The sequence below is a fragment of the Crassostrea angulata genome, chromosome 9, assembly GCF_025612915.1.
Source record: "Crassostrea angulata isolate pt1a10 chromosome 9, ASM2561291v2, whole genome shotgun sequence".
Classification (NCBI taxonomy): Eukaryota; Metazoa; Mollusca; class Bivalvia; order Ostreida; family Ostreidae; genus Magallana; species Magallana angulata.
The window spans coordinates 6509238-6525724 of NC_069119.1; positions in this window are offsets into that span (position 1 = coordinate 6509238).

The following is a 16487-nucleotide window of genomic DNA, read 5'->3' on the forward strand; positions in this document are numbered from 1 at the left end:
TGTAACAGAGACATTTTGAATTGTTTCAGTACTGGGAGATGTGTTAATTAAATGGTTCGAATGCATGGTAATTAAACTCAACTTTTCTACAGTACGTATACACGGCCGTCATATAAAGCACAATGTGTATTACTGACATGACAAATGTACGCTGGCAATTTAAACGAACGCGGGATTGCTCAAGATAGAACATTTCTTTTAAAGCAAAACAAAATACTGATATCCGATGGATATAATATTATCATCGTGGAGATGATTTTAAAAAGTGAACTTAATATTCGTATACGATAATATTTGAATCCAAAGCCGCTATTTTTAAGTAACGGTTATTAGGGATATTAATTATGACTTGCCCCGCGTTTCACGTTTTTTACTTGCAATGCATCTACAAACGAAAAACACAACCTTCGGCAGCAATTTATAAATAATTTATTACATACTAGTACACAATATTAAAGAGATAATTAAATAAATTGTGCTTTATAATTGTACTCGCTATCTTCCGTATAAATAATGGCATGGAAAAAATGTTGTTCAATATTCATCAAAAACGATGTAGCCTTAGCAATCGAAAATAATTAACAAACTGTATATTGATAGATTGACACATTAACAACCATTCAGACCCGCAATGTATTTTTTGCAAATTCTATAAAATGTAGACTCAATAAGTGAATTTTTCCGTTTGGGGTATTTTGAATCACATGTGTACGCTATGTGTACATGTACATATAGATTAATAGCCATATAGATAAACACTTTCAGTGTTGAATTTTTAAAAGATATTTTGTACATGCAAAGCAATCCAATGCAAGGGCTATTAAATTCGAACAATGTACATACGGTAGGGATCGAACTGATACTGGTTCTGCTTGTTCTACAAACAGCGAATGAAATGCGAAGTATTAGGGTGTTATTTTTAAACAAATAAGTATTGCTCTCTTAAAACCTTGCATTACTAAACAAAGTATTTCATCGGAAGCATTATTAGTTACCTTAGCTGCATATATGTAGCTCTCCGTTTGGAAAAATTAAGTACCATCCGAAATTTTGCATACAAGTGCTATACAGACTTGCAGCTAACATTAACTTAGAATTGCCGCTGTTCATAATTTCATTAAAAGACGCGCAGATTCAAGTGGTTATATGTCGTTTGATATGGGATTTATGATGTCTATTTATATTATTTTAATTAAGGACAGACGAAACGTTCCTCAATTTTATATAATTTTCCTTGATATTTCATTCCTTATTTATTAACATTTAAACCTGTTAATTCCAAAAAAATTAGAGTACATTACCAGGCTCGTTTTGGAGCTAGAATATTTCGAACTTCCCTTAAAATAGCACGCAAAATGCATTTGAATGCTTATAAGTAAAGTCATACTAAATATTTTAATTTGAACACTTTATATTCAAACCAAAACAATCATATTACATAAAAATTTAATTATGAAATAACAAAGTGGAAATCTTAAATCACATTGTGGAGATAGGAAAAAATGGAAGACACATGAAGGTCGCGTTTGACCTTAATATTATACAAGCAATAGCTTTCCAAAAAGCTTGCTTGACTACCCAAATTTATTCAATGGAAGCATGCATGTATCAATTAGGCTATCTTATAAGAAATGAAATTTAATTTTCGCTGCGGATCATAAATTATTAAACTGAACGCGCAGAGTTTAGAAGCAATTTCAATCTTTTTCTTCGATCGAGTGCATGTACCTGTATATCACTGGAAATTAAATCATTTCATTATTTTAAATCATTTTAGGAATGTACATGTATCGAATAATCTCAAACAGCTAAATTGAAAATTGAGTTTGTTATATATTAGATGCAAAATCAAAGACATTTTGTTATTTCTAACCATATAGGAAAGGATATTCAAACACGTACATGTAGCATCGTTATTTGAAAGTGTGTGTGTGTGGGGGGGGGGGGGGGGGGGGTTTAGGTGGGCAGCTTCATCAAAAAAAAAATCTTGACAAGGAATTTAAAAAATGGGGAATTTTGAAAATCCTAATCCGTAGGTGGGAGGGGGTATTTACATTTTAACTTCAATTTAATTCAATTAGAATTACTTTATTTTTTGGTTCCATTTATTACATGCTCCGACAAAAGTGAAAGATCCATGATATCTCTATTTATTATATGACCAGTTAAGAAAATAGAGTGGGTAAGACCATCTACACATCATGTGCTCTGGCCTAACTTGGACTCGCCCACTAATCGGCGAGCCAAAATTATGAATGAGACGTATTATGGCGCGAAGTCTTTCTTTACCATTCACGCAACAGCTGAGATCTCAGATAGATCCATCGGCATAGATCCACTGAGAGGGTGTCAACTAATAACTACATATATTATACTTTGGATTGAATGTTTTAGAAGAAATCTATCGAATTAACATACACACTTAATTGACTAGCAATTGTTAGATGTACATTTACATTTGTACACGCGAGTGAAACCCTTTTCCAGATGAATGAAATCGCCCAATTGATCGAAAATCGGGTCACACGTACCCCACTTCGGCGAATTACTTGTACGTAGCCCCTCCAGTAAATATTCCAATTATATGAATTTATATTTGTTTTAATTAATCCAAACTGATGATTCTTTGTTAATGATGATAATCCAACACCAACTACATGTATTACTTACATTGTACTACTTAGACAATGTGTATCATCTTGTTGCGATGACACCTCCCTCTCTTTTTTTTTTTTGACCTTTCAAATATGGCAATCTATTTTTAAATCAGGATTACACACGTGCAATGTGAAATGCCCTTTTAATTGAACACTCTTGCTCATTGTGCTTATTACATCCCATATAACGTTTTCATCAATTATGAATATAAATGTTGACACATTAAAGATGCATCCTCAGGCAATTATTAATTCAAGCTTGTGGGTGCCCCCCCCCCCCCCCCCCCCCACTTTTTCTCACAGCAACTAATTTTTTTAAAATTTACTTATAAAAAATTGAATTATCAAGGATGTAAAAAATTTATATAAAAATAAGGAAATTAGGATTGAAATTGAAGTTATATACATACTACGCCAGACCCCCCCCCCCCCCGGATTAGGATTTTTTTTTTTTTTTTTTTTTGCTTGTCAAGATTTTTTGGATGAGTCTGCCCCCCCTCCCCCCCACTTTCAAAAAGGATGCTACGTGCCTGCATAAAGATAACAACATTCAAGGGCCTTCCGTCATTTTCAAGCCATGATAAACATGATAAAAAGGACTCTCAAAATAAGTAAATAGACGCAAAGTAAACTGCATTCATGGCATATGTTCACATTGTATGATGTGTCTCAAAATTCCTATTTTGGACTCGTCCACTATAACTACGAAAAAATTAATGAATGAGACATTCTGATTCTGGCGCGGAGTCTTGTAAATGAAATTTCCATTGAATTGAATGGATTTTTCCGTGAGGGTCGGGGTACTAGGTATAAAAACAAATTTAATCGTTCAAAGTTTTGAATTGTTAACAACGATTTATCAGATCGAATGTTTTAGAACGATTTATAAATCCAAAATACAGTCATTTTTAATCTGTTGACGCGTGAGCATATGTATTAAGTAGGCGGGCATCCCTACACTCTATTAATTGAAGACAAATGAAATCGCGTCCAGCAGAACTCCCTGGCATTTTAGTGTTTGTTATTATAAATTTATGATTTTGTTTGTTAATAACAATTCAACATCAATTATTAATTAACAATGTACACTCTAGTACGCTTATACACAATTTTGTTGCGATGACCCCCCCCCCCTCCCCGGACATTATACCTATTTTCTAAATCAGGATTACACACGTGCTTGCATGTGCAGAAGACAATCTGGAACTTAACTGATAACTATATCATCTCTTTGGAAATTTATTTCTCCGTAAGCAAATACGTGTAGTAACTGATACATGCAATTGTGAAAACCATAGAGGAATGCATGATCTGCGCATAATACGGTAACTAACTGCTTGATGCAATATTTCTTTTTTCCAACATGTTTTAAGTCAATGATAATATGAAAATATATGCTTGACTTCATATCGGAAATTACACATTTTCTTTATTCCCCTTTTCAATAAACAAAACAAACCAACAGACCAAATTGATCCAGATAAATATAATTATCAAAAATAAACCTAAAAAACAAAGTACACTTTCATCCTTCACCCACAATATTGCCTTTTCGATATTTGCCATCGTGGTAGATCCGTGTAACAATCTATTAAGTAGGTGCTTGCACGACATAGAACCGGCCCTTGCTGATCAACGTTTTCATTAACACATATAAAGGGAAAAAAAATATTTAGATTTTTTCTTGGATTTATTTTGATGTAAATAAAAAAGAGAAGAAATTAGTTCTATAATATATATGCGATGTAAATCTTTTTTCCACGCAATATTTCGTATAAAACAACGAAGAGTAGTATCTTGAAACTTCATTCAAAATTTGATTAGACCTTTAAATTGTAAAATGCTAACATTGAAAATTGTGCCCGATTTCTTTTTTTTTAAAATAAAACTTTATTAAAAAAACTGATTCTTTGAGACAAAATAAATTGACATAATCAGTTTGACATTCTCTAAGTGCAGTTCTGTAGCTCTTAGTCTGAAAAAGAATCGGATGGACGACCTAGGACCCAGATCGTCCATCCAAATTTCTTGAATATTGCCATTTCTTTCGTACGCGGACGCATGTTGGCCGAATACTCACCGAGACTAAATGGTTCGTATTTTAAGTTTTAACTGCGTTTAAAGGTAACATTGGAATTCCGATAATTTTGAAAATGATTAATTAAATAAAAATGGTTAAAATTACCGTTAAATTACCGGCATCGGCCTTCCCCATGCGCGAATCTAGAAGAGTAGGGTGAGGGTTCCAGACCCCACCCCAACCCCCGCAAAATTTCTTTCCATTACATGTACAATATAGAATTACAAAAATATGCCTCGGACATCCCCAGGCAAACTCAAATAACCGTCAGACACTCAACCCCCACCCCAGGAAAATTTTTCTTATCCGCGCATGCCCCCTCCCCCCCCCCCCCCCCTCAAAAAACAAAATTATTCTTCAGAACCCCCTGTAAAATTTCCAGGATCTCCGCATACATTCTAAAAGATTCATTGGCCCTTGCTTTCGATAAAAAATGCGAGTAAAATGTTTGGTCTTTTTACGTTCATACCGGGCATACCCGCTGTGTGATTATAATCGTCGTCCATATTCTGTGTATATTGAGTCAATTATGATGATTCGATAAGTTTCTCAAAATAAAATGCACATGCAAAAAAACAACATGCGGCGAATCAAACTTCAGACAACTTTTAAAGATCTGTATTTGCTTATATACATGTACTTTGTTTCTTTTACACAGTGTTTATACATCTAATATTGCACCATGGTCAGGTATCAATTTTTATATTACGTCACAAGTATGACGCAGCTACGACGGAAGACCTAATCGTTGCTTGCAACGAGCTCGTCTCTAGTTTAGAATACTCGTTCTTATTTTATCTGAGATATAGGGCGGGCCCGGCTCGAGCTGTCGCTCTCGCCTTAAGCCACGCCCTGTATCTCTGATAGAATAGGAAACTCGTACTCTAAATATAACATATATATATATATTTACATTCGGTCATACTAAAACACGCCTGCCGACGCCTGCCGGGGAAAACACGCCTGCCGAGAGAAAACCACACGCCTGCCGTTTACCTGATGGATTATTTTAATATTTTCTTTGATATTTTATTTAACTTAACTAAATTTAGTATCATAATAACAAAAAGTTGACTTTATATTGATTATTTAGCACAAAATTAGCAAAAATGTTCAATTTTGGTAAAGATAGATAACTCTTACGTAGAATTCATACGCCTGCCGAGGAAATCTAGACGCCTGCCGTTTATTTAATGGATTATTTTACTTTTTTCTTTGATATTTTATTTCTTTTAACTAAATAGGTGATAATAGAAATCAAAAGTTGATTTTATATTAATTAATTAACACAAAATAAGTAAAAATCGGGTAAGCTGATAGCTCTTACGAAGAAATCATAAGCCTGCCAAGAAAATGTATACGCCTGCCGTTTATTTCAGGCACGTAGCATCGTTTTTGAAAGGGGGGGGACCCATCCAAAAAACCTTGACAAGCAACCAAAAAAAAAGTATATAGTATATAACTTCAATTTCACTCCTTATTTCCTTATTTTTATATCAATTTTTTACATACTCCCAAAAAAGTGTGTGGGGGGGGGGGCAACTGCATGATAGTTCATTTTTTATATGTAACTTTTAAAGAATTTGTTAAAGAAGTTGCTGCGAGAAAAAGTGGGGGGGGGGGGGGGGGGGGCAGGCCCCCCCTGGTCCCCCCTGATGCTACGTGCCTGTATTTGATGGAATATTCTAATTATTTCTTTGATATTTTAGTTTACTTAGCTTAATAAACGATAATAGAAATAAAAACTTGACTTTAAATTCGTTAATTAAGACAGAATTAGTAAAAATCGGTAAAATAGATAACTCTTACGCAGAATGCATACGCCTGCCGAGAAAATCTATACGCCTGCCGTTAATCATCGTCGGATACCCACGGGTGATCGCGTGGGTGATAAGTAAAAGACGCGATCACCCGTGGGTATCCGACGATGGCCGTTAATCTGATAGATAATTTTTATTTATTGGATATTTTATGTGTCCTAACTAAATACATGATCAAAGAAATAAAAGGTTATTTTGTAATCGCTGTTTAATGAAAAATATTATTAAAAATGTTCAAAGTCTGTAAAGAAGACAGAGTTCTTACCCTGCTTACGCCTGCCAAGACACTGAGTTGTACGCCTGCTGATTTAAACATTTATCCATGTCTTTTATTTTTATATATTTACATTATCCAGTGTCTTTGTCTGTGATAACACTACGTATCGATTTTGTACTATATAATAATGATAATAATAGTTTATTTCCAATTTTGGGCCCAGAGGGCATACAAGATTACAGATAATAGATAGAAGTGCCTAAAAGAGAGATTCTACATATAAAAATAGTCCATACACATACATGAACTTGTAACAGCCGGGCAGATGTACATCAGTATGTCAAAACATATTCAGTGTGCATATAATATATAGTCATAAAAGTAGTTTATACAAATATAAAGATAATAGATATGGCCAGAAATTAGTCCTGACTTTTACCCCATTTCATTTGTAACCAGTAACAAGGCACAGTTTTCTGGTGACAAAAGTAACATATATGACAAAACTGATTATTTTCTTTCCGCTGGATGGTTTGATTTCATCCAGTAACAATGGTTACAGCTATATTCTATTGGTGACAAAAGGTAACAGAGGAGACGAGCCTTTTTCTGTTTAGCAGGGGGTCTTATTTTATGTGGTTACAATGGTTACAATGGTTACAGCTATATTCTATTGGTGACAAAAGGTAACAGAGGAGACGAGCCTTTTTCTGTTTAGCAGGGGGTCTTATTTTATGTGGTTACAATGGTTACAGCTATATTCTATTGGTGACAAAAGGTAACAGAGGTTACGAGCCTTTTTCTGTTAAGCAGGGGGTCTTATTTTATCTGGTTACAATGGTTACAATGGTTACAGCTTTATTCTATTGGTGACCAGAGGTAACAGAGGTGACAAGCCTTTTTCTGTTTAGCAGGGGGTCTTATTTTATTTGGTTACAATGGTAACAGCTATATTCTCTTTGTGACATAGGGTAACAGTGGTGACAGTCATTTTCATGATTTACAGAGGGTCTTTTTTAAATTGGTTACATTGGTAACATTGGTTACAATGGTTACCTAACCCTAATCCTAACCCTAAACTAACCCTAACCTTAAACTAACCCTAATCCTAACCCTAACCCCTAACCCTAATCCTAACCCTAACCCCTAACCCTAATCCTAACCAACCTAACTCTGTCTTGTAACCAATGTTACCAGTAACCATTGTAACCTGTCACAGATACATTAAAGTTTGAAAATCATTCATAATTAAACACTATTACCGATGTAACCAATGTTACTGGTTACAAATAGAAAGGGGTAAAAGTCAGGACTAATTTCTGGCCATATATGAAAGATAGTATCATGATTTGTATAAGTAATTAAACGATCATTTAGATCTCAAAGTATTCTGTCTTTTTTTGAAAGCATTGATCAGAAATTCACTTAACTTTGTAAGTATTGTTTTGTCTTCATTCGACATTATAAATAGATAAATTTGTCTTTCTTTGTTAAAAGTATAAAATTTTTGTTGAATATTGAGACATAATGGAAAAATGAATTTCTTTCTTCTTTATATAATAGACATTCAGTAAGAAAGTGACTTTCATCTTCTACACAATTTTGGTTACATAATAAACATGTCCTTTTGTTTCTTTCTAAAGGAATTCTTTGACCAGTATTATTTTTTGCAAATTCATCTACCTCTTTCAACTCGTAAGTCGTGCGCACTTATTCTGAATCTACAAAGTATTTTTCTTATATTATGAGATTGGATAAACATATATGATTCCATTGTAAAATTTTCTTTATACAAAAAATAAGTATAATACAAATGACGCCAAATTGAGTCGCCGGCGGGGTTTGCTTATTCATATTTAAAGATTTAATCGTGCGATGGCCTAAAATTATGTAAATATAAGTAATAAGGAATCATTCTTTGAATATTATGAGGTGATAATTTCGGTCGTGGCGTGATCAAATCTATCATAAAGCCCTTCAGGCTTTATTGGATTTGATCACGCCCCGACCGAAATTATCAGCTCATAATACTCAAAGAATGATTCCTTATTCCTTATTTAATCTTGAAAAACTTCAGCTTTTTACATAGTTATCATTATACTGTATTAGTGTTTTCATACCCTTATTCTTTTGTTGCAATTAATTAAAGATATATTACAAACTCGAATCAGGGACATATGTACTCAGTGTTATATACATGTACATGACTTTTGTATGTCTCTGCTCGAATTTTAAGATTAAAGATGGTCTCTAGTTTTTCGAAGAACCCTTAAAATATGCATGTATTTTACGTAAAATCAAAATATTTTATGTTATATATTCATACGATCTAAAAGTGGTGTCTGAAATGAGAAGGAAAGTATACTGATGTGAATATATATTTAATGCACTGTTATACTAAGTTCAGAAATACGTATGGAGTCAAACTGTAAATACTGTGTTGGGTGAACACGTAAATACAAAATTCAAGACATGCTGCGTAATGGAAATTAATATTTATAACAACTCAGATGCAATTCGACAATTTCATTTCTTTAGAGAAGTGGACTGGCATAACCTTTATCCGTGTATGAAGGCTATATAATGTATTTCTTAAACAAACAGGCTAGCGTACTTAAATTGTGTAAGCATTCCAGATTTTATAAATATTTATGCTCCTAAATTATTAATTCTAGTAAATGTATATGGGGAAAGGTTAGACTTTTTCAGCAAAGTTCATTTACATTTTCGTACACAATTAGTTCTGTACAATGTTTGTAACTATTTACATCTTGAAAAACTTTTTCATCTCAAGACTTTCACTGCCTAGTTCACCAAACTATATCTAAATCTCTGGATTCTGATACTGTATCGCTGCGTTTTTAAAATCAAATATTACACAGGACATTCATAAGCCTGTAGCAAAATTTTACATTGCATGATATCAGTGTAGCGGATAATTATTCCATTCAAAGGAAAGAGGGGTGGGGGGGGGGGTATCAGTTTGAATATTTAAAAAAAACCCCAGCTTTTTCTGTTCGTAGAAGAAAAAAAGCAGACTTATAGAGCATGCAATCACCAAATCAAAGCGACCTTTGTAGGTTGATTCAATATTCAACACAATCAATATACTGGTATATAATTATTGCAGCTACATGTTCAGTATATGCTTTATTTTGAGGTTATCATTCAGTATTAAGTTCGTTTAATTTTTCCAAGCTGATGAAAATGTGACCGGCTTAAAATTTTACGATTTATGGTCTCAGTTTTTATTGGAGAAAAAAAAGATCCCTGGTTTAATGATTAACGTTGAAAAGTGATTCAAATCATGTCAATATTCTTGGTTATAAGCCTGGACTGTCTCGTAAATAATAATGAATGATATTTTCCCCAACAAAATAAGTTTTGTTTTTCTGTACATATTTTATAAGCTTCTCGAAGATATATAGTAACACCGATGTTTCAATGTTTACGGTTATAAATGGACTATACACGTTTTATGAAGAGACGTAAGTCTGACCAATTAAAAACTGATGGCTTATTAATCAGAAATTTTTTTTTTTATTAAGTGCTTGTACATGATATATACATATATATAAGGATAAAATGGTATTATTTTTCAATTTCATATAGATACATAAAAAATACAAATATAAGAGACAGAAACCATGATAATTATGCATTCATGTCCAATGCATATTTCTTTTTCGATATCGTCAACATCGCGATGTATTCAATATTGATACTATATCGAGTTTTCATTGTCAACATTGCCGACATTTCTTTGCCGTTAACATCGTCGACATTGTCGACATCGCAACGTTGACAATGTTGAACCGATATCGAGTTTTCATTGTCAACATTGCCGAAATTTCTTTGCCGTTAACATCGTCGACATTGTCGACATCGCAACGTCGACAATGTTGAACCGATATCGAGTTTACATCGTCAACATTGCCGATATTTTTTTGTTCTGTTAACAACGTCAACATCGTCGACATCGCAATCATAATTCATACAATTGACGGTCGGTAATACTAGGGAAATTAAAGGGACACACCCAGCGCCTGGCCATGATAATGCAAGCGGCTTTTAATGCGACAGAAATTTTAGAATTGATTGGAGAATGTTTGTCTCTTCCATTATCTCCGGAGTTAAAAACGCTTTAACCAAATCCGAAGATGATGAAAACAAATGCTATGTGAACTTGCACAGCACAGAGAAATCAATCTGCCTTGCAAACTACCTTATGCAGCATAAGAAATACCTATCCGGATACACACCAGGGGTGTTCTTCAACATACCAGTCTTCAAATTCCGCAAATTTCAAAGAAAATCCTTTTATACCCGGGTCCTATTGTCCCTTGCAATGCAATTACTAAAAACACGAGCAATACTGCGGAGCAGGTCAAAGATGAAATGAGATCATTGTGCCTTCTCGGCTTAGGGGAAACCAAACATGAAAAACCACAGGGAGGGGGGCAATTGGTCTTTACATTCATCAAGCAATCGACTAAAGATATGCCTCTGGAAAACATTGTTCAGATGACAAATTCCATTAGTAGGTTGGGTATAGATTATTAAAGACTACGAGGAGTCATTCATCAGCAACTCAGAAAATGTCCCTCCAACTAAGATGATACTTCAAGTTGTCAATAGCATTCCAAACAGATCGTAGATTTGTAAAGTGAACATGTTTCTTTATTTATGATGTTTATTGTACATGACCTTTCATGATTAACTTTCATGTAAAATACAACATTATTGGTAACGCGATCTAGTTTCTAAATGTCGAGTTTACATAATAGATTAAAAATATATCTCTCCTAAATTATAGTAAGTGTTTAGTGTTGTTTTTATTCAAGCATTGGATCATAAATGTTTCTTGAATATAGTTTCATAAATGCAACGTTCGTGCTCACATATTTAGTAATGCAAAGGTTTTTGCAGAAATGAGATAAAACAATCAATGTCGTCAACTTTATTTGTCATAAAAGGGGTAAAATAAAGGGGTTGATGGTGCTATCTAGATTGAAGGGGTAAAATATGAAAGTTAATTACATACATATAGATATCAACACTAATAATGCAAAGTGGACAATGTCGTCAGCTTGTGAATAAGATAGCTGATATGCTCTGTAAACATCATTAAAACTTTATATCAACTACTATTGTAATCTTAACGATGTAAACCATGCTAGCAAGACTAATTAATGTAGAATTATTCATAATTTAAATGTTGCGATAGTGAAATTCCACCGACGGGACAAGATTAACGGTCTCGGACAGAACTCTGCCCTACTTTATGTTTATCACTCCGCTGGTGGTTACAAACAATGCAAGTAAAGCAGAGCATCAGATACTTTTCTCAATGACAAAATGATAACTTGCAGTCAGTTAAGCAGAACACTTAGCTACAGATTGGATTATTCCTTTATTTATCATTACCTAACATTATACGATGTTTGTTAAATAACTACAACAGGGTAGAAATGTCCAATGTAAGACAGATAGAATATAACCATGTTGGCCATAATTGCGATATTGACAACGTCGACGATGTGGACACAATGTTTACGTGATGCCGATCAACATTGCGATGTTGAATCGATGTTGGTCAACATTGCAATATCGACAATGTCGACGATGTTAACAGGAAAGAAGGAACACGATGTAGACACGATGTCGACTCGATGTTGGTCAACATTGCAATATCTACAATGTCGACGATGTAAACAGAAAAGAAGGAACACGATGTAGACACGATGTCGACTCGATGTTGGTCAACATTGCGATATCTACAATGTCGACGATGTAAACAGAAAAGAAAGAACACGATGTAGACACGATGTCGATTCGATGTTGGTCAACATTGCGATATCTACAATGTCGACGATGTAAACAGAAAGGAAGGAACACAATGTAGACACGATGTCGACTCGATGTTGGTCAACATTGCGATATCGACGATGCTAACAGGAAAGAAGGAACACGATGTAGACACGATGTCGACTCGATGTTGATCAACAATGCGATGTCGACGATGTCAACGGTGTAAACAGGAAAGAATGAACACGATGTAGACACGATGTCGACTCGATGTTGGTCAACATTGCAATTTTGAAAATGTACAAAGGTTATAAATGGTACGCTGCAAATGCAATTTCATGCTATTAACACAATGCTCATTCGATATTGGTCAGCATTGCGATGTCGACAATATTGATAAAACATCGTGCATTGGACATACCTCTAATTATGGCGACCTAGCTTGCTCTATCAATTGGAATAATTAAAGTGGACTGCAAGGTTTTAATAATACTTTTGGGTTAATAATTAGTTGTAAGTTCAAAGGCTATACATAGTATCTTAAGACATACTTAGGTAGATCGACTCCTTCATAACTATTTTTCTCAGTCACCTAAAAACAAATGAGAGAGAGAGAGAGAGAGAGAGAGAGAGAGAGAGAGAGAGAGAGAGAGAGAGAGGGGGGGGCTTGTGTACAAGGTGTGTGCTTCACGGTCGTCTTCCAATACACAGGTAGGTAAGGTCTATTGTTTCTTAAGAGACAAAAAACCGTTCAATTCACACAGAATACACAAGAAACTAACACATGTATGTATACACGTGTATCGGTAGAGCAACGATCACTAGATATCTTTGGACATGTAGCCCCAACCCCGATTCGCCCAAAATATTATAGCAAAGAACATAATGAGTAAATTATTTTGTTATTAGCACATGATTTGTAATAAAATGAGATAAAAATACATTAATCTGTATGTGCATGTTCTGATTGTGGTCCCTTTTTTATTTACAAAACTGTGAGTGTAACCGTTTGAGGGATAGTGAAGTGAATGGTATTGTAAGCCGTATGGTATGATTATATACATTGAAGAATCAATAATTACGAATGCATGCATTATTCTTTTTTTTTTTTATCAAAACCTCCACGACCTACGATTAATTATTGTCAGTATGGTTGATTAATATAAAAATTGTCGGGAAAATATTTTACGTTCATTAAGTTCAAAGACAACCGATCTGCATAGAATATTTCGTTCATTTTTTGACTCAGAAAATGTTTATTCATGAAATAAATTAAAACCGAAAAAACCACCACGTTCAGATGTCGAACATTTGGATTGTGAAAGTCTTACGTGTACCGACTCGCTGCAGTTTTCTCCATATTTTTTTTGAATTTTTTTTTTATTGAAAAATACATGTACTAGAACAGTTGAACGCAGGTGCAACTACATTTATTAGTATTTTTTCTCTTGATATTTGAATTGTTTCCGTTAATGAAGAGAGAAAGAAAGAGAGGGCAGTGGATGGAAAAGACGGAGAGAGGAGAGAGAGATGAAGTGAAAGGAGAGGAGACAAAGATAGAGGGAGAGAGATAGAGATGCAAGAAAACAGCTTAATTTCTTGCTTTAATACGCAAACAACTATATACACGTATGTACACGCCACGTTCCTAAAGCCCCCTCCTTTCTCATTAGGGTTTCCATATATAGCAGTGGCGTCGGAAGCAAATTGAAAAGTGGGGGGGGGGGGGGGCTTAACTAATCCTCTGAAATCTTAACAATGAAGGGAAACCCCCCCCCCCCAAAACCGATTTCCCTTAATCATGAAAATCGTAAACCCCGGGGGGGGGGGGGACGGGGGGCGGGGGGGGGGGGCGGGGGGGGGGGGGCTATTGTTCCCCCCCCCAAAAAAATTCTTACCTACCAAATTTTTTTCCTCACAAATCTTGAAATTCCTAATCCGTGCGGGGGGGGGGGGGGGGGGGGGGGAGCTATTATACCGGTGACTCCAACATCTCAATATTTTAATATTTCCCTCTTTTCATTGTAAATTTCGCAAAAATTATCTTTCTTGCGAGAAAAAAAGGGGAGGGGGGCTGAACCCTCTTTGATGCTATGTGCCCACTGGTTAGTCTAACTTTGCAAAAAAAAGTGGGGGGGGATCAGCCCCCCCCCCCCCCCCCCCCCCTAGCCCCCCCCCCCCCCCCGGTTCCGACGCCTTTGTTTAGGAAACCACTGGTATCACGATTTCTGTTGGTTTACATTTTTAAAACACGATTTTTTATCCAGTATTTAGAAAAACTTTAAAACAGGATTGGTCTATAGACCATAAGATCGATCGTGGAACAGTATTATAGATCGACCCTTGTGATCAGTAAACTGTCGTAGATTAGGATATTTCAATATCAATGATCTTGCTAACAATAACAACGTTAGTATAACTCATTAACGTCCATCAGTCACCATTCAGTAATTTTTTGGGGGTAGATCTAAGAATTTTTGCTTTGGCTTTATAACTGATTTTCACTCATTCTTTTCATGAGTTGATCTATACGGGGGGAGGTGGGTAGAGTTACCCCCCCCCCCGGTAAAACTCAAATTTCTTACGGATGTGGGGGTGATGGAGTTCCCACCTTCCTTGGAAAATATTTTTTTTTACATACTAGTAAATTCACCAAAAATTTGCCTCGACACCCCCCCCCCGGACAAACCGAAATACTACCCCCCCTGAAAAAATATACTGGATGCACACGTTTCGTGTTACGTTTTTATATCATTGAAATCTAATTGTTATATCTTTATTCGTTTACTTGGTAAAGTTAAATGAAATATTGTTTGAAAATACAAGATTATCAATTTTTGCGTTAGGCGAAAAGTTATGATATTGATTAATAGTATCCCTCTTTACAACACAGAACGTTTTATTTCATTCTTATTCTATGATCATGTACACAGGTGACTGAAGAAAAAAATTAATGAAAAAAATCATATCATGCAATAATATAGGTATTCGACAAGCGTAAAAGCGTACACATGTATATTCCTTGGGCGTTTCGTATCTATAGACGTGTTGATAAATTTTACCCTTTATTTCTATTATATAAAGCTTCAGTGACAGGGGTAATCATCAAAACAAAACTTTGTCAAACTTAAAAGGGATGACATACATATTATATCATACTCGTATCACCCGACTTCATATAATATGATGAATCAATAGCAGCAATAAGTAAAGTTCTGAACATAATTATAAGGCAAAATGTTAAGTCTATATATAGCAATCTTAAGTAATTCATAAATTAGTTTATACAAATAAAAATGACATAAATAAAATGACAACCGTGCATGTCAAATCGACAGTCTAAAGATTTCTACATAAGAATTTTCCCTTTATTTTTAAGCCCTTCGCAATTTTTTTCCTTCTTATCTATGCTTGCTTTTTAGTAGGCCTACAGTAAAATAAAATACTAACGTAAGAAAAATATTAAATCATCTTCAGGTAAACGGCAGGCGTGTGGATTCCGAGTATATTTAACCATGGTTTTTTCTCATGTTGTGTTAATTAAAAATGTGGTAAATTTTTAATTAATCTGATCATTTATCAAGTTAGAAAACATAAAATATAGATAAATAGATTTAATATCATCCACCAGGTAAGCGGCAGGCGTGTACTCTTCTCGGCTGGCGTATGCATTCTGCGTAAGAGTTATCTACTTTCCCGATTTTCACTAATTTGTGTTAATGAACGAATTTAAAGTCAAGTTTTTATTTCTATTATCGTTTATTAAGCTAAGTAAACTAAAATATCAAAGAAATAATTAGAATATTCCATCAAATAAACGGCAGGCGTATACATTTTCTTGGCAGGCGTATGATTTCTTCGTAAGAGCTATCAGCTTACCCGATTTTTACTTATTTTGTGTTAAT